Genomic DNA, 26,978 nt, shown 5'->3' with positions numbered 1-26,978 from the left:
TCCAGGCCCACAGCTCTATCTATGGCACCACCCAGATATCAAGGTGAATGATAGTTTAGTGTGCTTTGCCTTGCATGTATCTCCTAAAAGTGATATACCACAGACTCTCTGACTTGGAGAGTTTTGAGTTTAGGCTGGAGACAAGATTTTTGTTTTGTTTTAAGATGGGGTAAGTGTGATTTTAAAGTGTAGGGAATTCTGGGTGTGATGTCTGACTCCCTACACAGATGTACATCAGAAATTTATTAGATCATTATAAATTTATAGCTTTAGCAAATTGCCTGGGACACCGAGAAGTTAAGTGATTTGCCCAGGATCATTTGCCCAGGAGGCACGGCTTGAATACCAAGGATGCTGGTTAACCTGTCAGAGAGACTGCCTCTCTGATAAGATAGTTACTACAGAAGTTAAATAGCAAAAAGAAATTATACCCATAAGTACCACAGGATCAAAAATTTAGAGCTACAAGCAACCGCACCTGCCATCTAGTTCAAGCCCCTCCTTTTACAGATGAGCACAACGAGGCTAAGAGAGTTTTATTGACTTTCCCCAAGGCCACACAAGACGCAAGGGATAGAGGAAGGTTTGTAAACCAAGTCCCCAGACTTTAGAGCCAATACTCCCAACACTGTACCAGGATATGAAGACCATAAGAGTTCCAAGAGATCAGAGCAGACAGAGATTTTATAGTAAGCTGAAGAAGTTAAAGAAGGCTTTTTAGCCAAGGTGGGGCCTTGAAGAATTTTTTTTCCTTCACAATTAATTTAATTAAAAAAAAAACACTGGTCTCTACTGACAGTCTTTCGAAGTGTATTTCTCCAGTTTGTGTTAAAAAAAAAAAAAGAATCCAAATGCTGACAACAACAGCAAACACATCCAGAAGCCACATCAAAACACTTCACCTTATTATTACCGTTAATTGTTATTATTCTTCAGTTAAGATGACCAAGTTTAACAATCAGGACAGTACTATGTTGCTATTATGTAAACAACATAACACGATCATTATAGCAAGCATCTACCACAAAATAAGCCCATGAATTACACTGTAGCGTTCCATGCCTTGGCGTTCACTTCCTAAATTAAAAGCACTGCACTCCATAGGCTAAGGGTTAGGTATCTCTGCATCTCCCCCTCTCTCAATCTTTCCCGTGGGGCACCTTCTCAGCCTCCGCTCCCTTAAGGGTAGCCTCCAGCCGCTGAGCTTAGTATCACAAATTCCAGAAGAGAACCTCACTCCAACTCACACTCCCAGGGCGCCCAGGCACATCTCCTCGGACGCTGAACAACGTACTGGCTGCACCCTGGATTGCATGGACCCTAGCTTGGAGCTCCTGCGCCACGCCCACCCATCTCTCCTCTCGCCCGCCCACCCCCTTGCCCCAGCACCCTTTATCATGCACGCATCGGAGAGCCTAGCGGCGGTGACCACCTTCCGCACCCTGGATCTGCTAGGAAGGGGCAGCGCTGGGCTTAGCCCTCTGCAGGGGAAGGAGGGGAGGACCCGCCCGGTGGCAGTGGCGGGTGGCGGTGGCAGCGGCGGCGGGTCACGTGGGGCGGCGGGGGCGGAGCGTCTAGGCGAGCACAGGGTGGGTGGAGAAAACAAAGCCCCCAGCTGTCAGCGGAGGGAGAGCGAAGGCAGCAGCGGCGGAGCAGGTGAGTCAAGTGTATTAAAAGGTCCGCGGGTACCCCGGTGCCCTCTCCCCTCCTCCGCGCGCCCTGGAGCCGCATCTTTCTTCCGAAGCCGCCGTGCCATTGCGCAAAGGGACGGGGCGCCGGGGCGCGTCTGCCGGGCAGCCGAGCGGGGCAAGAAGTTGCGAATCGCCGTCCTGGGAGCCCCGGGGCGTGCAGCCCGCCAGCCCCCGCCGGCAGGCTTCCTCCGCCCCTCTCTGGTACCCGCGCACCTCGTGAGGTCTGGGCAGACACCCGGGCTTGCCACGCTGGCAGGAGCCGTCGGCAGTGACCGGGCTGGGCTGGGAGACCGGAGTTGAGGGTTGAGAGACTTGGGGAGGCAGGATTACACAGGACCAGTCTGGGCCCCCGGCTCCATAGTTGCAGTCATCTTACCTGGGCGCCGGGGGAGCCTGTCATGGGGTATGCAAAGCGCACGGGGCGCTGATCAGAAAGTCCCGCAAGGCTTAGGGACTCGCGACCCTGGAACCCTTCGGGACTCTGTTTGCGGGGCTCTCTGCTCCTGCCTCTCTGTACCCATGATCCCCGCCTTGGAATTGTCCCTAAGACAGGGCTGTAGGAAAGCCTGCGCTCGCCTTGGCCAAGGCTGGCACGGGGAACCGACGGAATCTCTGCTTCCCTCTGTGGCTGTCTATTTTAAGGGTATGAAGGAGTTAGGGAGCGGGGGAAGAGGGTTGTTCATTTTACAGGGCAGCCCCAGTATTCACCGTGCTCCCCAGGCTCCGCGCGAGTGAGGATGAGAGGAAATTAATTGGCTAGCTCATTAAAGTGAGAATTAAAGTGGCTCAGCTTTCAAGGAGCTGCTAGGGGGCTGTGGCCAGAGCTAGTGGACTGTTTCCCCTACCTCACAGCAGGAACCCTCCTCACCCAGCTACCTTTGTAAAGGACTCTGTCTGGCCTGAATGAATGGTCCTATAAAGCCAGTGAAGTGGGAGCACAGGACAAAAGCGTGGACGCAGAGTCCTTGAAGGATTTAAGATCTGGAGTGTGCCTGTGACTTTAAGACACTGGCCTCACTCTATATTTTGTCTTCTTCACTACGACCCTTTCCGCTTTTGGTTTCTGGGAGTCTTCCAGAACCATTCTGATTTTAACCAGAAGTTACAAACAACATAAATTAGACCAGGAAAGGGTCTCCCTCTTATAGAGCTCTTAAAGTGTGCTTGAAAAATTAGTCGGAACCCTATCGAGTGAGGAGTATCTAATATCACGGAGCACTGAATATCATCTCCTCTTAGTCCGGACCTTCTGTGCAAGATGCATTTAGATCATCTCTAATGATCTATGACTTTATGACTAATTAAAATAAAGGGCTTGTCTTCCTGCTCTAACACTGAGCCTATGGATTGATGGCTTCCTCTTGATTAGCATAGTATCGGCCCTTAGGCCAACTCTGAGGCTGTTGAGGGGGTGTAGTTAGTTCTTATCTTAAGATTTATTGTTACCCTACTTCAAAGAGGACTTAGGGCCGCTTATAGAATACAAAGTAAGTATCTGAGTGATTAAGAAGTACAATGGAGATCTACCCGGTGTTGTGGAAGGCTTACTTGGTTTAGAGGTAGGACCTGGGTTTGAATGTTGACTCGTGATACTTTACATGGGTGACATTCACCAAGTTTATTTTTTGCTTGTGAGCGTCAGTTTCCTCATTTATAAAATGGGGGCGGGGAATTCCTTCCACCTCCAAATGTACAGTCTTAAAGGATGAAGAAGTAGCTACTACCAGGCACTTGAGCAGATTTCCACAGCTTGCCCTGGGGGGGGAGGGGGGAGGGAGAGAGAGAGACCGAGAGAGAGAATAAGAATAATTCTTGTCTTGCTAATGTGACTTATGGCGGTGTCCCTCTTTTTGCCAGAGGGGTTTTCTGCCAAACTAATTGGAACACTAGAAAGGAGAGATGTGTCAGCAATACCAAGTTTTGGAAAGATTAGGGAGTGTCCCTGGCCCACATTGTGGGAGCTTAAGATATCACACCTTGAATTGGAATACTGATGCTCTTAAAGAAGACTGAGCAAGTGAAAACTAGCTATGTCAAACAAAATGAATGATGCCCATAGAATGCCTTGGAATAGAAAAACTGATGGCCTTTTTGAGGACAGTAGGACTTGACTGTTTCCCTAACTTCCTCCCTCAGCATTCTGTTTCCTGTTTAAAAGACTGGAAATTGCTATCAGAATGGCCCCCAATTCTTGCACCATTGTTGAGGAACATATAGTAGAAACTGTACATCTGAGTAATGACTAATGTAAAGAATTGATGAGAGTAAAACCTAACAGGGAATGCACCCAAGGCAGCAGCACTCTGTACTCTACTGTACTGGATGTGGGGCTGCTATCACTGTATAGGAAGTAATTATAGCTTGAAATATTTACACATACATACCAGACCTCTTTGGAAACTACATCGTTTTTTGCTTCTTTCTTTTTTAATGTCTAGTCCTTAGCATGTTTGCTTGTCAGCCTCTCCCTGTCTCAGCACCTTCTTACAACTGTTTCATTTGGAACTCTTATCTTGTCATTCAGGGGGAAATGCACAGCCCAGACAGAGTTTCCTTTACTCTGTGGGAGGCACAAAAAAAAATTATAAAATTGTAATATATTTCTGTTAAACCATAAGAATTTAAGTTTGATTCAGAAATACAGTAGACAAATTGGCTTATAATTCTTCTTGTGAGCATCTTTTTTTTTAAATAAAGTAAAACTCTACTGACTGTACTATTATTGGATGGATCAGTAAATCTCACCAGTTAGGCTATTCTTCCATCTGTATATATCAGAACCTCTCCATTGTGCTTTATACTAAACTACTGGGGATAAGTAAGATAGCATGCTACAGTACAAAGAGCATTAGTTCTGGGGTTCAGAGTGGTTCTGCCATTTATTACCTATGTGACCTTGGGTATGTTACTAATTTTTCTGAACCTCATTTGAATATCTGCATTGTACAGCGAGCAGGTTGGTTCATGATTTAGGCTGGTCCTCAGATAACACTGCCTTCTACATAGTAGGTGTTTCGTAAAGACTTACCTATTAATTGGTTGGTTGGTTGCTGAGATGATGTCCAAGGCCCCATCTGGCACTTAAACATAGGCCCTGTAATAGGATCTATTCAAAGAGAAATTGTTATGCTTGGCTTTAGTCAATAATTTTAACCCACATATCACTTACTAACCTCAAAGCATGATCATGAATTTAGTATCTTTCAGTGCTCCAAAGACCATGATTTCATTGATATGAGTACTTTTTCCACCACAAGAAATCACAAATCTTTTATCCCTTAGTAGATGATCTGTTACTGTAACTAAAAAAGTCAAAAAAACACTCAGTGATCAGTTTTCTGGTTATGAACCTCTCTAGGCTGGTCTTCAGGTGATAGTTGAATAATCTTCCACTGGAGTCCTCAAAATCTTTCCAGCTTGGAATGAAAGGTCAGAATTTGTGAGATAGCCTTTGAGAATCCAGGGTCATCTCTGTGATACAATAAGGCATCAGAATAGGACTGTGGTTGGAGTTATTTAAACTCCCTTTAGGAAAAGGTTATAGGGGGGAACAAAAGGCATCCAGGGGGTCTAGTGGATATAGTGCTGGGCTTGGAGTCAGGAAGACCCCTGAGTTCAAATCCAGTCTCAGATACTTACTAGCTGTGTGATCCTGGTTAAGTCACTAAACCCTGTTTGCCTCAGTTTCCTCATCTATAAAATGAGCTGGAGGAGAAAATGACAAACCACTCCAGTATCTTTGTCAGGAAAACTCCAAATGGGGTCATAAAGAGTGACTGAAACAACTCAACAACAACAGCAACATTAAAAAAAAAATAAAAGCTAATTCCATTCCTATAATCAGTATATAAAAAAATACATAAACTTGACACCAAGAATTTCCACAAAGTTAAATTTTTATTTCCTTATGCTTTCCTGTTGCCTTTCAGTTTTTATGCCTCAAACCTCATCCTTTACATTGTTGCCATTTTCTAAGCCATTTTCAACTTTTTCCTTACTTTTCATGTTTTTGGTTGTAGTTGACAGCTTCCAACTCAAATCACTTTTAATCTCATCCTTGGAATTTGGAATATAGCATTTCATGAGATCATAAAGCTAGATGAGACTTCAGAAACCATCTAGTTCAACTTCCTCATTTTTCACATATAGAAACTGAGGAGAAACAGGGAGAGTAAGTGACTGGTTAGTCTATTGTCACACAGGTAATAAGTATCAAAGTTTGGATTTGTTTTTTGACTTTAGAGTAATTGTTCAATTGTTCTTTCTACTATATAAAGATAATTTTAGTGGTGGCTCCAAACGTCCTGATACAGCCTTTGGTAAGTCACTTAAACTCTTGAAGCCTGAGTTTCCCCATATAAAAATGAGAATGTTGGAAATATGGTACCATCTAATTCTAAATCTATGATCGCAAAGGAAGAGAAAGTAACCTCCACCCAGGTACCTGAGGACAGAGTGCATTTCCACAGCAAGAGAATGAATTTAGCTCTAGGTTTTCTGATAGCTAAGGTGAAAAGTAATATGGTTTTTGTCTTGCTAATGTCACTTTTAGTAATATTGGGGGAGGTGGGAGGGCAAAGAAGAAACTATTCTTCACTTCACCCTGATATCCCAGAAGGATATTATCAGTCAAATAATATCCTCTTCTTCTTTCTTCATCTATTCTTGCTGTTCTCCAGGTAAGCTCCTCCCTGACTTTGTTTTTTTGAGATATTCAAACCTACTATATTTTTGGTAGAAGGAACTTCTGGATAAGGAGATTCTCACTATCAGTGCAAATTGGTACCTACTCTGCAATTTATGGTTTTAGAGTGTTGACTGGGGCACTGAGAAGTTAAATGACTTGCCCAGAGTCACATGGCCAGTACATGTCAGAAGCAGGACTTGAATCCAGCTCTTGCTTCCTCTATCCTCCAGCTTTTTACCACCATGATGGGCTGCCTCTTCCCCCAACTTCTCCCTTACCTTAATCTCACTGAAAAAAAAAAGGTAAACTAAACTATATTATATGAAATTAAATTTGCTCCAAAATTTCAAAATTAAGCTGGGGGGGGGGGGACAGGGGCACTCATACTCATTTGTGTTACTTGTCATGAAAGAAGATTAAGCAGATTATTGATTACTGTACCTTAAGATCACTTTTCGCCTATTTTCACTTCTTTTGAATTTGTTATTATTGTTGTTCAGTCATATTGGACTCTTCATGACCCCATTTTGGATTTTCTTGGCAAAGATACTGGAGTGGTTTGTCATTTCCTTCTCCAGCTCGTTTTACAGATAAAGAAACTGAGGCAAACAGGGTTAAGAGACTTTCCCAGGGTCTCACATCTACTAAGCATCTGAGGCCAAATTTGAACTCTGGTCTTCCTGACTCTGGGTCCAGCACTCTATATGCTGCACCACCTAGCTGCTTTCTTTTGAATTTAGCAATTTGCAAAATTATATACGGATGTCCTGGTAGCATATACTAATTCTGTTCCTTCCCAAACCACCCACAAATAATTTTCTGATTACTTTGGTGATACATAGTACACTATATACAATCAGGCAGTGCCAGAAAAGCTCATAGCATCATGGCTTTAGAATTGAAAGGAACCTTAAAGATTAGGTAGTCCAAACCCCTCATTTTGTTGATGAGGACACTGAATTTCAGAGTGGTTAAATGATCACACAAGAAGTTAGTGATACAGTCTGAATTTGAACACAGCCCCTTGACTCCAAATACAGCAGCTTTACCATCATGTGTCTCATGAATATGCATCCTATATGTATAGAAATATTTACTCTTTGGACAAGACCTGAACTGAATTTTGCTTTATACTGTCTATGGGGAAAAAACTGCTTAGCAAATGAAAAATAAACCAGTTTGGAGGGAGAATGTTTGCTCTAAGGGTGAGAAGGAGGGTGGTGTAGTTAAAAAAAAAAAACACACTGAGTCACACCTGGCTCTGCTGCTCCCTAGCTATGTGACCATGGACAAATCACTTTGTTTCTTTAAGCCACGGTTTCCCCATTTGAAAATAAGGGGGTTAGATGGGCTGCTTCCTAAAATTACTTCCAGGTTTAAAGTCTTTGTGAGAGATACATATCTTTTATAGTGTGCATTTACAAATACTTTTATAAGCTGTCACTAGGCTAATTGCAAGCCATTATCTAATCATTAAATCAGGAACTCTCAGGACTTCAAACTAAAGTTACAAACTGTTACAAAGAAAAGGTACAACATATAATGGTAATAAAATGACATTTAAAAAAAAAACAACTCTGCAATTCATCCTTTTTACTGATTCATATTGGCCCTCCCTCACCAGTGAGTAATCCAAACTGGTGCCTCTGATTAATCCAAATTAGTCTGAACTTTAGTCATTGAAGTTTAAGATAGGAGGTTGTCTGGCCCTGATATTTCAATCTGCTAATTCAACAAAATGTGAACAGTAAATATACAACACATGGGAGGAACAAAAGAATTTTACTTAGTCAAAATTTATCAGCACATTTGCTTCCAGAGAAACTCATTTACAAAGCCACATACTAAAAATAGCTTTTTATTGTTGGTGTATTTTTGTATCTTAAGGACAAAACAATAAGATTCTCCCTAGACTCTCCCTCTGCTCCATTAATTCCAATGCAACACACTCAATTCGTTAAAATGGCTCAACACTAAAACATTAGTCCTCAATATTTCTACCTAGTGATGACAAAATTAATGTTTCTGAATTAAATATTCCTATTACAGCTCTTCTGATTCCACAGACAGAGTGTTTGCTTTCCTATCTCATCATTTGTATATTAATTTGCAGAAGCATAGGGTTGGTTTCCTAATTTAAGTGGTTTGGTCAGAAGGTGAATTTCTAAGCCTAAACAAATACCAATAGCTGTAACACTCATAGAAGCCTAAGGCATCAACTCCATAACTCTAAATTTTGGGAGCATATATACTTGAAATAATTTTGACTGAACAAACTATGTTAACAGTTGAGAGCTCTCTCTGACCTTGTAACAATGGAGCTTACTCTTCAAAATATATGCAAAACTATAGAATTAAGATGATTTGTAAAAAGTCATGTATAATTATATGTGTGTTTGAGTTAGAAGGTAAATTCTTTAAGAGACTGTTTCATTCTTTGTACTTTATTTATATCCCCAGTACCTAGCATTGCACCCAATAGGTAGTAGGTATTTAATAAGGACTTGTTACTATTGTTAATCAATCAATAAACATTATTAAGCACCTTCTATGTGCTAGGCACTGTGCTAAGGATACAAAAAGAGACAAAAGACAGTCCCTGCCCACAAGAAACCCACAATTTAATGCTGTATTACAAGCAGTCAAATTTAAGTTCAAACTAAGAAAAAACTCCCTAACCATTAGAGCTATGTAAAAGTGTTATAGGCTGTTTAACAGTTTTGCATAGCTTGAATGGGTTAGAGGTGCTACAGGTCTTCAGGGTGGATGACCATTTGTCTCAGAAGTTGTAGATGGGATTTTCATTCAGCTATAGGTTGAAAGAGGTAACCTCTAGAGCAAGCCTGCACAACCTGCACCCGGCCAGAATTCACAAAAAATGTAGAGGAAAACATCTCCTATATTTTTCCAGGGCTGCCTGAAAGCCTTTGGCCAGCCACAGGTTGTGCAGGCCTACTCTAGGGCTTCTTTCAGGTCTGAGCTTCTGATTTTTCTCTAGAAGTGTGTATGTAAATATTTGGCACATTTACATCCGGAGAAACTGATTTGCTAGCTGCAATAAATGCACCATTAAGTATTCTCCAAAATGAGAACCAACTGTAATCAATCAATAAGCATTATTAAACACTCTATGTCAGGCTCTGTGTTAGGTGTTGGGGATACAGAGACAAAAATAGGGCAGCCCCTTCTCTCAGGAAACTTACATTCCACTAGGGGAAAGTAGCATATCCACAGATATCTGAGTATAGAGTAGAAGTAGGGACAGGGCCTGTGATTTCATTGATATAGGGAACTCTTAGATCAGGAAAATCTATTAATTCACATTAGCACTTTTTCCAAGCTTAGGGTCTTAAGAGAGTTGCCTAGAACACTGAGGAATTGTGATTTGCCCAGAGCCACCACACAGGCTATATGTATAAGAGCCAACCTTGAGAATAATTCTTCCTGGTTTTCTTTGAGGTCAGCTTTCTACTCACTATACCCTACTATCATTCATACATACACACATACATATATGTATGTATACACACTGACATATGTGTGTGTATATACATATATGTGTATGTGTGCATACACGCATATTAGTTCAATCATGTCCAACTCTCTATGACCCCATTTTGGGGTTTTCTTGGCAAAGATACCAAAATGGTTGGCCGTTTCCTTCTCCAGCTCATTTTACAAATGAGAAAACTGAGGCAAACTGGGTTAAATGACTTGCCCAGAGTCACATAGCTACTAGGTGTCTGAGGTCAAATTTGAACTCAGGAAGATGTCTCTCTCTCTCTCTCTCTCTCTCTCTCTCTCTCTCTCTCTCTCTCTCTCTCTCTCTCTCTCTCTCTCTCTCTCTCTCTCCCTCCCTCCCCCTCTTCCTCTTTCCTTCCCTCTCTCCTGTAAGATGAGTATGCTATTCTGGAGAAGAGAAATCCCAACTAATGTATTAAAGCAAATATAGCCTGTCATTGTTTGAAAGGTTAAAGTTAAGAATGTATTTTCACAATTTAGAGCTGAGGGATTCATGATATAGCCTTCCATGGGTTGTGTTACAACTGTCGATGTTTATTCCAGAGTTTTTATTTTGATTGTATGACTTAAATCCATATAAAAATTTGGAAACTAATTTACTACTACTGCAACTCAATATTTTATATTTCCAAAAAGAACATATTTTATCTTAAAGATATAAACCACAAGCTGACTTTTACTTGGTTTACACTTTGGCTGATGACATTCAGTAACTTGATAGAAAATAAATACAATCACTAACCATAGTCAAGAGTTATTCTACATTCTGTTTTAGATAGATTTGCTCGTGTTTAGAATTTAGCTGAAAAATAGTCATATGGCATGTCTGATTTTGTTTTGCTTTTAAGACTTCTGAATATTCAAGGGAAACATGGGGATTATATTGGATTTGGGGTAGTCATTAGTTCATTTGCCATCTGTACAACCTCTGTATGAATATTATTAAATAAAAATTGCAGAAATTGGGAAACTCCTAGAATAATTTCATTGATAAGAACTTATTTAAGATGACTTGAAGAGTTGTCTTTACAAAACTTCCTTCTGTTAAAAGAACTTCCACTTTTTTACATCCTAGACTGTTGGTTTTAAACTGCTTGATAGTCATAACCATCTCTAAGGGTTCCTTTAAAACAGGGGTTCTTAACTTTTTTCATTGTCATGGACCTCGTCTCAGAATAATGATTTTGTTTTAAAAGTCACCAGTCTAGGACATAAAGCATAAAACAAAATATGTAGGAATATTAAAGAAAGTAATTACATTGAAATATAGTTATCAAAATTTATTTAAAACAAAATGTAAAAAAAAAAGTTCTTGCACTCCAGATTTAAAAAAAAAAAAGCCTTCTCAGTGGTCAAAAAAAAAAAGTCCTACACCAAGAAATTTTTTTATTTATAAACAAATAGTTGATTCAATCCAAAATAAGATTTGAAAATCTACAGATTGGTTTAATTTTATTCTCAACATTGGTAGCAATGGAATATAGATTATTTTCTTCTAAAGTAATTTAAGCCAATTAGTGTAGCTCAGGAAGAAATTTTTAAAAAAAAACAGCTACTAAATAGAACACCTATCATTGCCAGAATGGGCATTCAGGTGCAAATTGAAGTAAAATTAACACTCCCCTCCCTCACAAAATGTAGATTCTAGCAGGTTTTCACCCTCTAACTAATAGAACTTATAGTCTTAGAGAGTTGCCTAGGCATTGACGGTTAGATAATTTGCCCAGGGTCACAGACCTACTATGTGTCAGAAGAAGAACTTGGATCCAGGTCCTCTCTTGAAACTTGGGAGGCTAGCTTGTACTCAGTTCAATGCCCCCTCTCTGATTCTAGGTATACTAAGGAAACGCACCTGCTTTTGTCTAATGAAAAATAGTAAGTCAAAATAACAATGAAAAGCAATGGCAGTTTCTCCCAATTTAATAATAATGCATGTGTAAATATGCAAAAACAAAAATCACATAGGAGCTGGCAGAACCAAGGGACTGGGTAGTCTGCTTTTAAACTTTTAAGACTGCTGTTAGTATGTTAAGTAATGATAATGAGTGACACTGATATAACATTTTTAAAGTCTGCAAAATGCTTTATCTTCTCTAAGCCTTAGAACAACCCTGTGAAGTAGGTACTATGGATGTAAGTAGGCCTTATTTTATAAATGTGGAAAGTGAAGCTCAGAAAGGGTATGTAACTTGCTAGTAATTGACAAGGACCAGGCTTGAACCCAGATTTTCATGACTTGTAGTCCAGTGCCTGTGTTTCTAGCTCACCGCTTTTCCTAGGCGGTGTGGAGGAATAGGAAACTTGCTTGATTTGGAGGAAGAGGTCTTGGGTTCAAATCCAAATTCTGTCACTTTTTTTTTTCTTTTTAAGCAATTGGGGCTAAGCAACTTGCCCAGGGTCACACAGCTAGTAAGTGTCCAGTGTTTGGTCTGAGGCTGGATTTGAACTCAGGTCCTCCTGACTTCAGGGCCTGTGCTCTATCCATTTAGCCACCTCGCTGCCCCAAATTCTGGCACTTTTAAGCAAGACATTTAACCCTTCTGAGCCTCAGTTACCTCATCTGTTAAATGAGAGATGACCATCATTCTCTCTGCAGCTCTGAATATGGGAATTGGGAAAATTGCCTATTAATTTATTTTGTAGGAAATTTAGAGCACATATTTTATCCTTTCACAGATTCTTATAACAGCATTACTTTACAGAATAATCTGCAATCACACCTGCATTTTTTCATTGTTGTTCTTTTCAATTCAGTAAACAGCTACTTATGTGCTGGGCACTAGTGAAGACTGAGCTAACTACATTGACATTTAATTTTAAAAAAAAGGTAAAGCTGATACTTATTTTAATTTGGTATGATGTCCAAATATTCCTTAGCAGCAGTATCTGTGGGTAGATATACTGTTTCTAATTGGGCATGTCAAAGAATTTTGGCCAACTAGCTTCACTGCCTCCTTGTTCTCAACCTCTGGTCACGTTCAAAGTCAATTCTGCTATTACAATGAGAAGGATGTGTATTAGAAAAATCAGACATAATTTTTAAACCCCCCTTTAGAGATCATATTGACACTTAGTCACAAAACCTTTAGCTTGGTCACTCTTTCTGGCACCCAAATTTATTCTTACCAGTCAACTCAAATTGTGTTGGATAAGTCCACATTTGCTAAAACTGATTCTTTCTCTACCTCCCTAGCCCTGTGGGGAGAGTAACACAAGCATCATTGAAAAAGGCTATGTTTTATGCACACACACACACACACACACACACACACACACACACACACACAATTGCTCTGAAACATTTAAAACAGTAATTAGTGAAAGGAGTGACTGTTTAATTTGGGACCTGCAATTTGGCTTTTTTTATACTAGTCTGACTCTTTTTAGGGGCCACATGTTTAGCGTCATATAATGTTAGCAGTGAAAGGGACTTGAGTAAAATCATTTAGTCCAACCCACTCATTTTAGTGATGAGGAGATTGAGAGCCAGAGAAGGTAAATGATTTGCCTGAAGACAGAAACAGAGAATCCAAGCCTCTTGACCCCCAAAGCAGTCTTCTTTCCACCATGCCATATTGCCTCTCAAACCCCTTAGCCAGGTATGCAATGCTTCTCAAAAAAAAAAAAACTCATTTTACCTTTCAAACTCCATTTTAATTGACTTAAAAAAAAATCAGATGAGAATATTGAGCTCAATGTTGATGGCGCCTAAAAATGGAAGGGCTTTGAGAGATGATCTATTTCAATCTTTTCATCTTACAAATCAGCATAATGAGGCATTGAGGCCCCAAAGAGGTTAAATGACTTGTCCAAAGTCACATAGATTAGTAGAATAGTCAGGAATGAACAGGAAGTCCTCTCATTCTTTTGAAGGGGGGAAACAGTAGAGTAATTTCCATATTTTTGTCCTGGACCTAATAGAATTTCCTTCTATTTTTGTAGAAAGGACAGTGAAAATTTGTTATGCCAACAGATACTTTTTTTTTTGGCTTTCTCTGAAAGCCATGAATATCTCAACTTTAAATTGCGTTTAGGATCCATTGAAACTCAAAAGTATAACAAATTTGTTTGTGTAATTAGCAGTATTTTCAGTTTGTGATACATACACCATCTCAGATATACTGAGTGACCCTCTGCAAAACACCTAACGTCTGAGTACCCCAGGCAACTCTAATCCAAGGCTTTCAGTTATAGAGCAGGTGCCAGCTTGTGTAGGTAGAGGGATTTTCTGCACTGGAAATTACCTATTCCAATGAAATCACAGATCTGCTCTAGAAGAAGAAAAAAAAAAAGACCAGTCCAAGGACTTAAAGCAGCAACTTTAGGATATTTGAGTATATGCCATAGAATTATAGAATTTTAGAGCTGGAAGGGACCTTAATGATCTATCTGACGACCCTCTCAGTTTATAGATGAGGAAAGGAAGATTAAAAAAAGTTGCCCCAGATCACAAACTAGATAGTGACAAGAGTTAGGAGGAGAAAGCAGGTTTCTCCTTGTCCTTCAGGCTAAAATTCTAGAAGGTATTTGAGGGATTACTCTTTCTTCTCACTGTAGGGGCCATTGAGCAATTAGTAATTGAAAGTTGCAGCCTCACATAGGAGATCAAACATTGCTCTTGGAATCAGAAAGTTGTTGTTCAGTTGATTCAGTCAGATCTGACTTTTCTTGACCCCATTTGGGGTTTTCTTGGCAAAGATACTGGAGTAGTTTCACTCACTTCCTTCTCCAGCTCATTTTACAGATGAGAAAACTGAAGCAAACAGGGTTAAATAATTTGCCCAGGATCATACAGCTAGTAAGTCTCAGAGGTAGGATTTGAAGCTAAGTTTTCCAGACTCCAGGTCTAATTCTTTATCCAGTACATTTCAGTCGTTTTTCAGTCATATCCAATTCTTCATGACCCCATTTGGGGTTCTCTTGGCAAAAATACTGGAGTGGGGGCAGCTAGGTAGCACAGTGGATACAGCACTGGCCCTGGATTCAGGAGGACCTGAGTTCAAATCCAGCCTCAGACACATAACACTTACTTAGCTGTGTAACCCTGGGCAAGTCACTTAACCCCATTGCCTAGCCAAAAAAAAATACTGGAGTGATTTGCCATTTCCTTCTGCAGCCCATTTTACAGATGAGGAAACTGAGGCAAACAAAGTTAAGTGACTTGCTTAGGGTCACACAGTTCTTCAGTGTCTGATACCAGATTTGAGGTTGTTAAAAGGAGTCTTCCTGACCTCAGGCTGGGTACTTTGTCTACTGTGCCACCTAGTTGCCTGGAATCAAGAAGGACCTGGGTTCAAATCACACTTCACATGCTTTCTGGTTCCATTATCCTGGGCAAAACCTTTATGCTTCTGTTTCCTTCCCTGTAAAATGAGAGGTTTAGACTTGGTTGTCTTCAAGACCTCTTCCAGCTCTATAATCCCCAGTTGATCTTGAATGAATAGCATGGAACAGTCCAAGAAATATAACTGTGATGTTTGTTAACTATTAGAGCCTTGTAGAACTGTCCTCTTCCCTCCCCTTACTCCCTCCTCATGTAATAGCACAGACTCTTAAATATTTGAAACAAAATAGGGTCTTAGTGAACAACCTCCCTGCCTTACGTTTGATGAAAATATGGCTTCCTTCCTGAACTCTGAGTCACAGGGGGTACTAATCATTCAAGAAATAAGAAAGTGCCCATGCCAGAGTCATCCTGGCCCCTTTGTCTCAAGAGGGGACCCTCCATAAGCTCCTGGATAGTGACTATGTGGAGCAGTTAGGAGATGCAATGGATAGAGCTCTGGACCTGGAGTCAGGAAGACCTGAGTTCAAATATAGCCTCAGACACTTATGAGCTGTGTGACCCTGGACAAGTCACTTAACCTCTTTGTCTTAGTCCACTGGAGAAGGAAATGACAAACCAAAAAGCGTCTTTGCCAAGAAAACCCCAAAAAGGGCCACCAAGAGTCGGACACAACTGAACAACAACAGTGACTGCAGAGAACCTCTTTCTGAATGTAGCCCCCCCTTTCCTGGAAGTCTGTAGTGTTGCTAAACATGGGGACTTATGTTTGGTCCTTCCTTGGAAAGCTCTTGAGGCTCAGAGATGTCCTTTGTTCACTGTGCATTTCTAGTCAGAAAGCCTACTTCTACACCTTGACTCCAACACTTATTATTTCTGTGCCCTTGGGCAAATCACTTATACTCTCCAGGACTCAGTTTCCTCATCTGTAAAATGAAGGATTGGGCTGGGTGGCTGCCTCTGAGGTGCTTTCCAGATCTAATCTATAGTTACGTGACCCTTTAAGACCTAACCCAGGTGCTCCCTGCTCCATGAATACTTCCCTGATTTTCCATTTAAAAGTGATTTATTTATCCCTTCTTGAATTTTTCTGTGGCAGTTTATCTTCATCTCTGTTTTGTCCTTACCATAGTGTAAGTTAAATCATATTCATTTGTCTGTGTGACTTAGATCCCTATTAGAATGTAAAGTCCCTGAGGGCAAGGATGGTGCTGTTTTCATCTTTATATACTGAATACCTAATATTGTGCCTTCCATAAGTTTAAGTGTTGGTTGGTGTACCTGAATTCTTTTAAGCCATATGCTTTCATGGCAATATGCAAGGGCATGGGCATTCCCCAAATGAAGATTATAAAGTCTCTCTACCATAGTAGATGATTTCTGTGAGTTGCTGTGTATGAAAACTTCATCACCCTGAAGTGACTTTTCTGGGCATTATCCTCTGTGAATAGCTAAGGTGGTCCTCAGATACCAGACCCATGACCCGCTGCCAAACCGGGGCTCAAAGCCTCTCCTGCTTGGGAGAATCTTCTAGAATTTCCATTCTACTGGCCTCGCCTTCAAGTCTGGGGTCCTCTTCATGGGGATTGGGGTAGCACTTTAGTGAAAAAGTGGATTAGGCCTTAGAGATTTCATGGTGGCCCTAAACTCAGAGTAGTTTCAAAATTACCTTTTGTGTTCATATGATGATGATTTAAAGTCCCAAATAATTAAAAGAACAGGAAATTATTTTTATGTGTCTGTAATGTTACCATCACATATGAAGCAGGGAAAAAGGAAAGATGGCAGCTGAGATTTAGACAACCTTCTTTATCCTTCAGGGCTGCAGTCACTTGGTGGTGGTTACATATTGTAAGAGTTGGGATGTGAATATGTTGGGGATGGAAGTCAGACAAAGAGAGACTCAGTCTCTGAGAATGCTGTCGTCAAGTAACAGGGAAATGGTAAATAAGGGCCTTGAAGTCAAGTTGTGGAGCCGAATAACAAATGTTTGTTTGACAGGAAGATATTTGCCCTTATTTGAAAGGAACCAGTGGCTACTGGTACTGCTGACTGGAAGCCAGGACAATAAACCACAGAGACCCCATGATTGAAAGAGGACAATTATGTTAAAGGGTGCTATTTTAAGGGGGGAAAAGAACAATGTTCTATGCCTTTGCTTTTCCCACTACTATTCCATAATGACATGTGTCATCAAAGAAACATACAAACTTACTTGAGATCTCATTCTGAGGTAATTGGGTACCATTTTATACAAGGGAGGGGTTTAGCTTACATCTAGGTTGATTGTACTGTCTTGTATTTTTATTGTACACTTCATACCTCTGGCACATGTGATGATTGTACGTACCCATGGAAATTGTACAGGACTGAGATGGGACCTTCTCAGAGTTTAGCTATAAGAGGCTATATAGAATAGCGCTCATACCTCCCTACAGAGCCACCTTTTGCATGAAGTGAATGTCATCAACAATAGTTTTTTTTTTCACGATATCATCAGTTAATCAACAACCATTTATTAATCACCTACTATATTACCAGGCACCTGGCTACAGAGGGAGGTGAGGAGAAGAAAAAGGGAGGGAGGGAGGGGAGAGAGAGAGAGAATATTAAGACAGGAGAAAGGAAGAGAAAAAGGAGAAAAAGAAAGGAAGAGAGAGAGAGGAAAAGGAAAGAAAAGAGGAGAAAAGAGAGAAGGAAAGAAAGAGATGGAGAGAGAAGAAAAAAGGGAGAGGTATAAGAAGAACGAGGGAGAGAAAAACAGGAAGAGAAAGAGGGAGAAGAATGGAGAGAAAGAAAGGGAAAGAAATAAAGAGCAAAAGTAGAAGGGGAAGAGAAGACGAGGGAGATTATGCAAGGTTGAGGTAAAGAGGGAGTGCATTTCAGGAAAGGAGGATAGCCAGTACATTCACAGAGATGAGAGAATGAGTGCCCTTGGTGAAGAAGCTCAATTTGTCATGAATGCAGTGTGGGAAGCAGGGGTAATGTATGATGAGGCTGGGAAGATAAGTTGGGGATAGGTTGAAAAGGTCTTTAAAAAGTAAACAAAGGGCAAGTAGGTGGGACAGTGGATAAAGCACCGGCCCTAAAGTCAGGAGGACCTGAGTTCAAATCCAGCCTCAGACCAAACACCTGACACTTACTAAGCTATGTGACCCTGGGCAAGTCACTTAACCCCAATTGCCAAAAAAAAAAAAAAAGGTAAATAGAGGAGTTTATGTTTGACCTTAGACACAGGACTGGGATTGATTAAGGGAATGGCATGCTCAGATCTGTAATTAAGGAAAATCATTTTGGACTGGAGTGGGGGAGACGTGTGAGGAAGGACACCAGTTAGGAGGCCATTGCAGTAGTCTAGATGAGAGGTGATAAAGGCCTGAACTAAGGGTGGTGGTTGTAAGATAAAAGTACAGAGAAAGGGTTGCATTCAAGAGATGTTATTGAGGTAAGGTTTTGTTATAGTAAGAATTGGCAGAGAATTGGGTATGTGGAATGAGGGAGAATCAACAGTAATAACAAGGTATCAAACCCAAAAGGCTAGAAGAATGATGGTACTTTTGACAGAAATAGAGATTGTTTAGAAGAGAGATGGATCTGGGACCCTGGGGTAGGGGAAGAGAAGTTCCATTTTTGATATGTTAAATTTGGGATGTCTCTAGGACATCCAGTTTGAAATAAAAAAGGCTTTTGATAAAATGCAGCTTTGATAAGCTCTATAATGATTATTCATGAAATCTGACATTTGAGGGGAAACATTTTTTTCATCTTTCACACCTGAGAGTATTACAGGTTTGTTCTTCTCTGTTAAGTAATTCTTTGGTGTTCTAATGCTGTTGTGTTGATGGCTTAATATGATTTTGGTCGAGAAACTCACCTTCTCTTTCTCATTTTCTTCATCTGCAGAATGGAAGTGTTTATTATTGATGGTATAGGCTGCTAAGACAACACTTGATACATACATACATATATATATACACACACATTATGTATAAGATTTAGATGGAAAACAATGGAAAAACTTTTAAGTGGCAATTAGAAATTGTTATAAATAGGTAAAAGGATGTAGAAATTATATTTGATGCTATCCACATCCAAAGAAAGAACCATGGAGTTTGAATGCAGATCGAAGCATACTATTTGCTATTTTTTTTCCTCTTCTGTTGAGTTTTGTTTCCTCTTTCTGGTGGTTGCTTCTATTGGTTCTAATTCTTACTTACAACATTACTAATGTGAAAATGTTTAGTAGGAATGTATATATTTATGTGGCCTATATCAGATTGCATGCTGTCTTGGGGAGGGAGGTGGGAAGGGAGGAAGAGAAAGATTTAAAACTCAAAAGCTTATGGAAGTGATTGTTGATAAAGCAAAATAAATTAATATTTAAAAAGTGAAAAAAAGAAATCACATTTGAACAAAAGCTGGAGGAAATAGGGCCCTCTAGAATGTTTAAGGAAAAATAGACATGGACATGGAACGAAAGAGAAGATTGTCCCCCTCTTGATGACACTCAAAACCTTTTTACAGATGTATTCAGCTATGAATCATTCAACACTATTTCAAAAATGCATTCATAATCATCTTATGTTTCTTTATAACCAAAATACCTGAGAGTCAGAAGCCCTAGGTTCTAGTCCCAGATCTTTACTGTATAACATTAGGTAAGTTACTAGTAGTACTTTTCTTGTATTAAGTTTATTCATATGTACAAAAGAACTAATTGGATTTGGTCATAGGAGCATAGGATTAGAGTTGGAAGGGAATTTAAGAAATTATGCAGTCCAATCCACAAGCATTTTAGGGTCTCTGTTATGTGCAAGACACTGAGTATAAATGCTTAAAACAAGCAACTCCTCAAGCAATAAATATTCTGCTGGAATAATATAGCATATAAACAGATAAGTACATACATGATAATTTTTTGAATTATATTTTATTTTGTTTGCAAATGAAGATCCACCACTTTACCTCTCCCCAGTCTTCCCCTCTCTGTTGAGAAAGTAAAAATTAAAAATTTTAAAAAACCCTATTACAAACACGTATGGTCAAATAACACAATTCCTTGAATTGGCCATATCCAGAAAAATATGTCTCACTGTGTACTCACCTTTGTCGCAAGAGGTGAGCAGCATATTTCCTCATGAATCCTCTAAATTGTGATTGGTCATTGGGTTGATCAGGTTCCCAAGTGTTCCAAAATTGTTTTTACAATATTATTGTTATTGTATGAATTGTTCTGGTTCTGCTCACCTCACTCTTCAGCTATTCATACAAGTCTTTCCAGATTTCTCTGAAACTGTCCCCTTCATCATTTTTTTTGGGGGGGTGAGGCAATCAGGGTTAAGTGACTTGCCCAAGCTCACTCAGCTAGTAAGTGTCAAGTGTCTGAGGTCAGATTTGAACACAGATCCTCCTGACTCCAAGACTGGAGCTCTACCCACTGTGCCATCTACCTGCCCCTCTTTATCATTTTTTTTTCTTTTAGGCAATTGGGGTTAAGTGACTTGCCCAGGGTCACACGGCTAGTAAGTGCCAAGTGTTTGGTCTGAGGTCGAATTTGAACTCAGGTCCTCCTGACTTCAGGGCCAGTGCTCTATCCACTGCGCCACCTAGCTGCCCTCTTCATCATTTCTTACAACATACTATACTATGCTAGCTCTTATAGAATAGTGTTGTATTCCATCACATTCATATACTATAACTTGTTTAGCCATTGACCAATTGGTGAGTATGCCCTCAGTTTCCAATTCTTTTCCACCACAAAAATACCTGCTATAAATATTTGTGCACACATAAGTCCTTTTTTCTTTTTTTTCTTTCATCTCTTTGAGGTATAGATATAATAGTGGTATAGCTAGGTCAAAGAGTTTACACAATTTAATAGTTCTTTAATCCTAGTTCCTAATTGCTTTCCAGATAGCTTAGATCAGTTCATAATTCCACCAGCCATGCATTGTCACCTCTAGCTCTTCCAGCAAGTCATTTCCATTCTGGTGGGTGTGAGGTGGAACTTAAGGCATTTCAGATGATTTGAAGGAGAGCACTGTGGACTATCATGATCTGCAAAGGCTTCATGTAAGAGATAGACCATTAGATGAGACTTGAAGGAAGCTCAGGACTCTAAAAGACAAAGGGGAGGTGATTGTTCATTCCAAGCATGAGAGCTCTTCATTCCTCTGCAAAGACGCAAAAATGGTGACAAGTTCAAGGAAAAGAAAGTAGGCCTGTTTGACTGTGACTAAGTCTGAGTGAATAGGACAAATGTGTATTAAGTGTGGAAAGGTAGGTGGAAGTCACATTTTTTTTGGGTTTTGCTTTATTACATGTGAAGCATGCAAAACTTATTTCCATGTTAGCCATGTTTTTTCATTTATTTTTATTTATTTCATTAAATTTTTCTCAATTGCAAAAAATTTTACACTCATTTTTAAAAATTTTGAGTTCCAAATTCTCTCCTTTCTTGTTCCTCCCTCTTCTTGAGAAGGCAAGCAATTTGATATCAGTTGTACATGTGAAGTCCTTCAAAACATTTTCCATATTAGCCATGTTGCAAAATATAACAGACCAAAAAACCCCAAGAAAAATGAAGTAAAAAATTATACTTCAATCTGCATTCTGAGTTCATCAGTTCTCTCCCTGACAATGAATAGCATTTTTTATCATGGGTCCTTTGGAATTGTCTTGGATCATTGTCTTGATGAGGGTAGCTAAGTCTTTCATAGTGGATCATCATTACAATATTGCTGTTACTATGTACGGGGATCTTCTGGTTCTGCTCACTTCACTTTGCATCAATTCATATAGGTCTTCCCAGGTTTTTCTGACACTATTCCCTTTCATTATGTCTAATAGCACAGTATTATTCCATTACAACCATATACCATAACTTGTTCAGCCATTCCCCAATCTATGGGCATCCCTTTCAATTTCAGTTCTTTGCCACCACAAAAAAAGCTGCCATAAATAATTTTTGTGCAAATAGGTTGTTTTCCCTTTTCTCTGATCACTTTGGAATACAGACCTACTAGCGTTTATTGCTGGGTCAAAGAGTATGTATGCACAATTTTGTAGATCTTTGGGCATTATTCCAAATTGTTTTCCAGAGTGGTTGGACCAATTCACAACTCCACCAACAGTGCATTAGTGTCTCTATTTTTCCACATCCCCTCCAGCCTTTGTCTTTTTTTCCTTTTCTGTTATGTTAGCCAACCTAATAGGTATGAGGTAGTATCTAAGAACTGTTTTAATTCGCATTTCTCTAATCAGTAGTGATTTAGAGCATTTTTTCTTGTGACTATTGATAGCCTTGATTTCTCTTTCTGAAAACTACCTGTTCATATCCTTTAACCATTTATCAGTTTGGGAATGGCTTGTATTTTTATAAATTCTCTTCAGTTCCCTATATATTTGAGAAATTAGGCCTTTATCAGAGAAACTTGCTGTAAAAAATTTTTCCTACTTTCCTGTTTTTCTACTAATTTTGGATGCATTAGTTTTGCTTATGCAAAAGCTTTTAAAATTTCTTGTAATCAAAATTATCCATTTTACTTCCCATGATCCTCTCTATTTCTTATTTGGTCATAAACTCTTCCCTTATCCATACATCTGGCAGGCACATTTTTCTGTGCTCCCCAAATTTACTTAGGATATCACCTTTTATGTCTAAATCACGTACCCATTTTTACCTTATCTTGGCATATAGTGTGAGATGTTGGTTTATGCCTAGTTTTTGCCAAACTTATTTCCAGTTTTCCTAGCAATTTTTGTCAAATGGTGAGTTCTTACTCCAAGCTTGGATCTTTGGGTTTATCAAACATTAGGTTACTAAGATCATTTACATCTATGTATTATGTACCTAATCTATTCCACTACTCCATCACTTTGTTAGCCACTACCAGATTGTTTTCATGATTACCACTTTGTAGTACAGTTTGAAATCTGGTACTGCTAAACTGCCTTCCTTCACATTTTTCTTTGATTTCCTTGGTATGCTTGACCCTTTGTTCTTCCAGATTAATTTTGTTATTTTTTCCAGCTCTGTGAAATAATTACTTAGTAGTTTGATTGGTTAGGCGCTGAATAGGTAAATTAACTTAGTTAGAATTGTTATTTGTATTATATTGGCTTGGACCTCCCATGAGCAATTAATATGTTTCCATTTGTTTAAATCTGTCTTTATTTGTGTGATGGAAATCACATTGTAAAGAGTTTTAAATGCTAAACTGACTTTATATTTTATCCTAGACCCAGAGACAATTGGAGCAGTATGATCTAATAATTTTCCTATTTTATAAATGAGGAAACTGAGTCTCAGAGAGGTTGAGTAACATGGCTGAAGTTCCACAGGTAATAAGTTACGTGGTATCAAAGGCCCCATTAACTCTAAAATTAGCTCTAAAATTCTGCACTTTTGACCTTACTTATCCAACCTCTTCTTCTCCGTTCCTCCTCTCATGAGCAAGTGTTTTTGAGAGGCTGATGTTGACATTTTAGAATAAGATAAACTAGAATAATGGAATAGGTGCTCTGCTACTAGCTAGTAATCAAGAAATTAAAACTTTCTGGCCCCTGGAAACTGGTATTGGGCTAATTCTTAGCATTTCTGGCTTCTGTTTCTTATGAAATCAATAAATTACTTTCCTTTTTTCCTCACACTGTATTACATTTTTTAAAATTAGAAAAGAAGACATTCATTCTTCCTTTGTTTACCCATTAGCATACTGAATTATTGAGTTAAATTTATTAAGAAGGCACAATAACATGATTCACAGGTTAATTTATTTTGTGAAGTATGCCATCTGTTTTGTCCTTGCCCCTAGAAATACAGAAGTGATGCAATCTCTAGAACAGAGAGTACACACAAAGAAAAGTATACACTCCTAGAAGCCTTTCTCTTTAAGCACGTTTTGCACTCTGCACGTACCTCTTAAAGGGATCCCATCTGTTCATCAGTCTGTCTGTCTCTCATACTGGCATGTAACCATCTTTTATGCTACTGGACCGATAAGGAGGCATAGAGGAGGTAGAGTGTCTGAGCTAGGCATTATGATTGAATATAGTACTTGGAGGCAGGAAGGAGGAAGGGGGAAATGGAGTGTAGAACTTGTAAATGGGAATGGGACTAGGCATGTAAAATTTGGAGGACCAGAAATGGTCTACAAGCATCAAGCAGAGGGCCTAAAACTTCGTAAATTGTTCACTACAAAATCAGGCTCACAGGGAAGGATGAAGTAGAATCTAGGAGTGGGACCTTGATCCTGCCCACTCTATTTGATAACCAATACTCTACAAAGCAACCTTTTTCAAACAAATTACATCTTTTTGGGGTGCCTTTTATCTAAAGCTCATATTTTCATGAGATTATGATCAAATGATTATGTAAAGTGCTCTTTAAACCTTAAAAATATGTTACTGTCATATCATGCCTAAAGCATTTTAAGTTTGGGGTTTTGTTTTTGTTTTTGTTGTTTGTTTTTGTTTTTACCCTAAACCTAGGGCTGGAACTTGGAATTCTAATCCTGGTCAACTGATGATATCCTTATGATATCTTTAATCATCTACCTTCCTTCAGATTCATTTTTCCACATCTATAAAATTCAAATAGTTTCATTTGGCATGAGCTTGTTTATGTGTATGTAGTACTTCCTTTGGGACCACTCTTTGAGCTCATAATGATATTTTCACAGGGTGTGTAGCTGACTACTTTTCTCCTCAAGATTTTAGGGCCAACCCAAGGAGTTAGGGGGTTTTAACACTAGTTCCTGAGTCCCACTGTGCTCCTAATTATCAGTTAATCTATTAGCTTTTTAAGAAAGGGGTTTACTGAGAAGACATAGCAAGAACAGTTGTTACAAAACAGTTTCCCCAAATGGGGAGTAGGCTTGCACATACAGGGTCCCTGGGGAGAATGGACTTAAAGCATAATAGTAGAGAGTCACATATGCAGAGAACGTATGTGCCAAGGGAACACTTACGAATCCTAATCTAGAAGTCTTTTCCTCACTTTGCAGACAACTTCACAAGTTCCCCTTAGGTGACCTCTGAGGATCAATGCCTTAAGTCTAAAGGCCATTGCCACCACTTCTCTCTCACAAGGGGGGCACCATCTCTGAAGCCCACATCGTCCTTCAGTACCATCCTAAAGTAACTGTGCTTTTTACATTGAGCTACTTCTGTTTTGGACTAGCCTTTCACCTAAGACCTGGAAAGAATAAACAACAGAAATGGAGGTACCGTGGGGCATATGTAACCATAGTAGCTGAAAGTGGGAGAAAGGGCAAGACACCCTTCCTTTTCTACCTGGAAGCTCACAGCAGTCCTCGTCCTCAATCACCAGGGAGGGCAAGAGATCGAAAGATCATTGGACTTTCGTTTTGTGTGCAAATTCAGTTCCAGCTCATCACCACCTATTCACTGGTTCTTCTGTCTCTGTTGCCAGCCCTTCAATCAAACGTGATGGGAAACAGGTTTCCCAAGTTTTGCATGTTGGATTGGAACTACTCATATCTGCATTCTCTGTGTAACCCACCAAAAGGGACAAAATCCCTGTATGCTCTAAGAACTGGGTCTTCATTGGCCACTCACCCCATTAATGGTATCTGGATATACTGTGGCCATCACAATTGAGTAATACTCAGAAAGATGAATTGGAAATACTGTAGTTTCAAGCATATTGCTTTTTGCTCTATTTACAGAATTAATTTGATTTTATATATTAGAACAGGTAGAATTAGATGTTTTGTTTGGTCATTTTTTAGTCATATCCAAATCTTCAATGACTCCATTTGGGGTTTCTTTGAAAAGATACTGGAGTGATTTGCCATTTTCTTCTCCAGCTCATTTTACAGATGAGGAAACTGACGCAAACAGAATTAAGTGACATGCCCAGCTAGTTAAGTGTCTGAGGCCAGATTTGAACTCAGGAAGATGAGTCTTCCTGACTTCTGGCCCAGCACTCTATCCACTGGGCTACCTAGCTGCCCTGAATTAGATACTGCCATTGAGTTATATGATTCTGTTAGTGTTTATTGTGTGAGGTTTGTGGGGTGTTTGTGAGGACTAGCACCTCTGGTGTGAGCTTGCCAAACCCTTTTTCAGGGCTGCTTATCCACCTTTGGTGTCCCACCTGATTCACCCAACTCTCACCCATGGTTCTAAGAACCTGTAGCATGGGCAGTGGCCACAAACCATCTCAGCAGATCACCCAGACGAGGTTGAGGGTAACCAATAGACCTCAAACCTGTTGGTGAGTTAGGGGAGTGTCTACCCTAAGCATGTGAAGACTTTCCTCAAGGAATGGGTAGGGAAGAATGATTTGTTTCAACAGCCATGAAAGTGGCTGAAGCAGGTACTATGGAGCACTTAGAGCTTTGTCAGACATCAAAGACACCAAGGTCATCTACTACATCCTGGGCCATTGCCAGTCCTCCTGACTTTTGTCTTGCCCCTGGACTTTGGTGACTCTGGAAGATTGAGGCTGATGTTTTTGTTTTGCTTTGTTTTGTTTTTAAGTGAGGCAATCGGGATTAAGTGACTTGCCCAGGGTCACACAAACTAGTAAGTGTTAAGTGTCAGATCATGTTTGAACTCAGGTCCTCCTGACTCCAAGGCTGGAGCTCTATCCACTGCGCCACGTGGCTGCCCCAAGGCTGATGGTTTGGTTTTTTCTGGCTTTGTTTTGTTTGTTTGGTTTGGTTTGGGGTTTTTTTTTTGTTGTTTTTTGTTTTTTTTGTGCAGCTCTGCCTCACTTAAATCCAATTCACTTGTCAGTCTAGGTATCACCCTGTGATGTCATTGG

At 39.8% G+C, this 26,978-nt stretch overlaps 1 protein-coding gene across 1 annotated transcript in view; it reads left to right on the top strand.

Annotated features, from left to right (window-relative positions):
* The first annotated feature begins 1,577 nt into the window (after window positions 1-1,577).
* MAPRE2 (microtubule associated protein RP/EB family member 2) overlaps window positions 1,578-26,978 on the top strand; it is a 191,733-nt gene continuing 166,332 nt past the window's right edge. Inside the window, exon 1 of the mRNA XM_020992501.2 lies at window positions 1,578-1,656. The gene's annotated coding sequence lies outside the window, so the exon portion shown is untranslated. The remainder of the gene's footprint in view (window positions 1,657-26,978) is intronic.

This window comes from Phascolarctos cinereus, unplaced genomic scaffold, assembly GCF_003287225.1.
Source record: "Phascolarctos cinereus isolate Bilbo 61053 unplaced genomic scaffold, phaCin_HiC Scaffold_4;HRSCAF=312, whole genome shotgun sequence".
Taxonomy (NCBI): Eukaryota; Metazoa; Chordata; class Mammalia; order Diprotodontia; family Phascolarctidae; genus Phascolarctos; species Phascolarctos cinereus.
The sequence above is the reverse complement of the archived record's forward strand: the minus strand, read 5'-3'. Positions and strand labels throughout refer to the sequence as shown.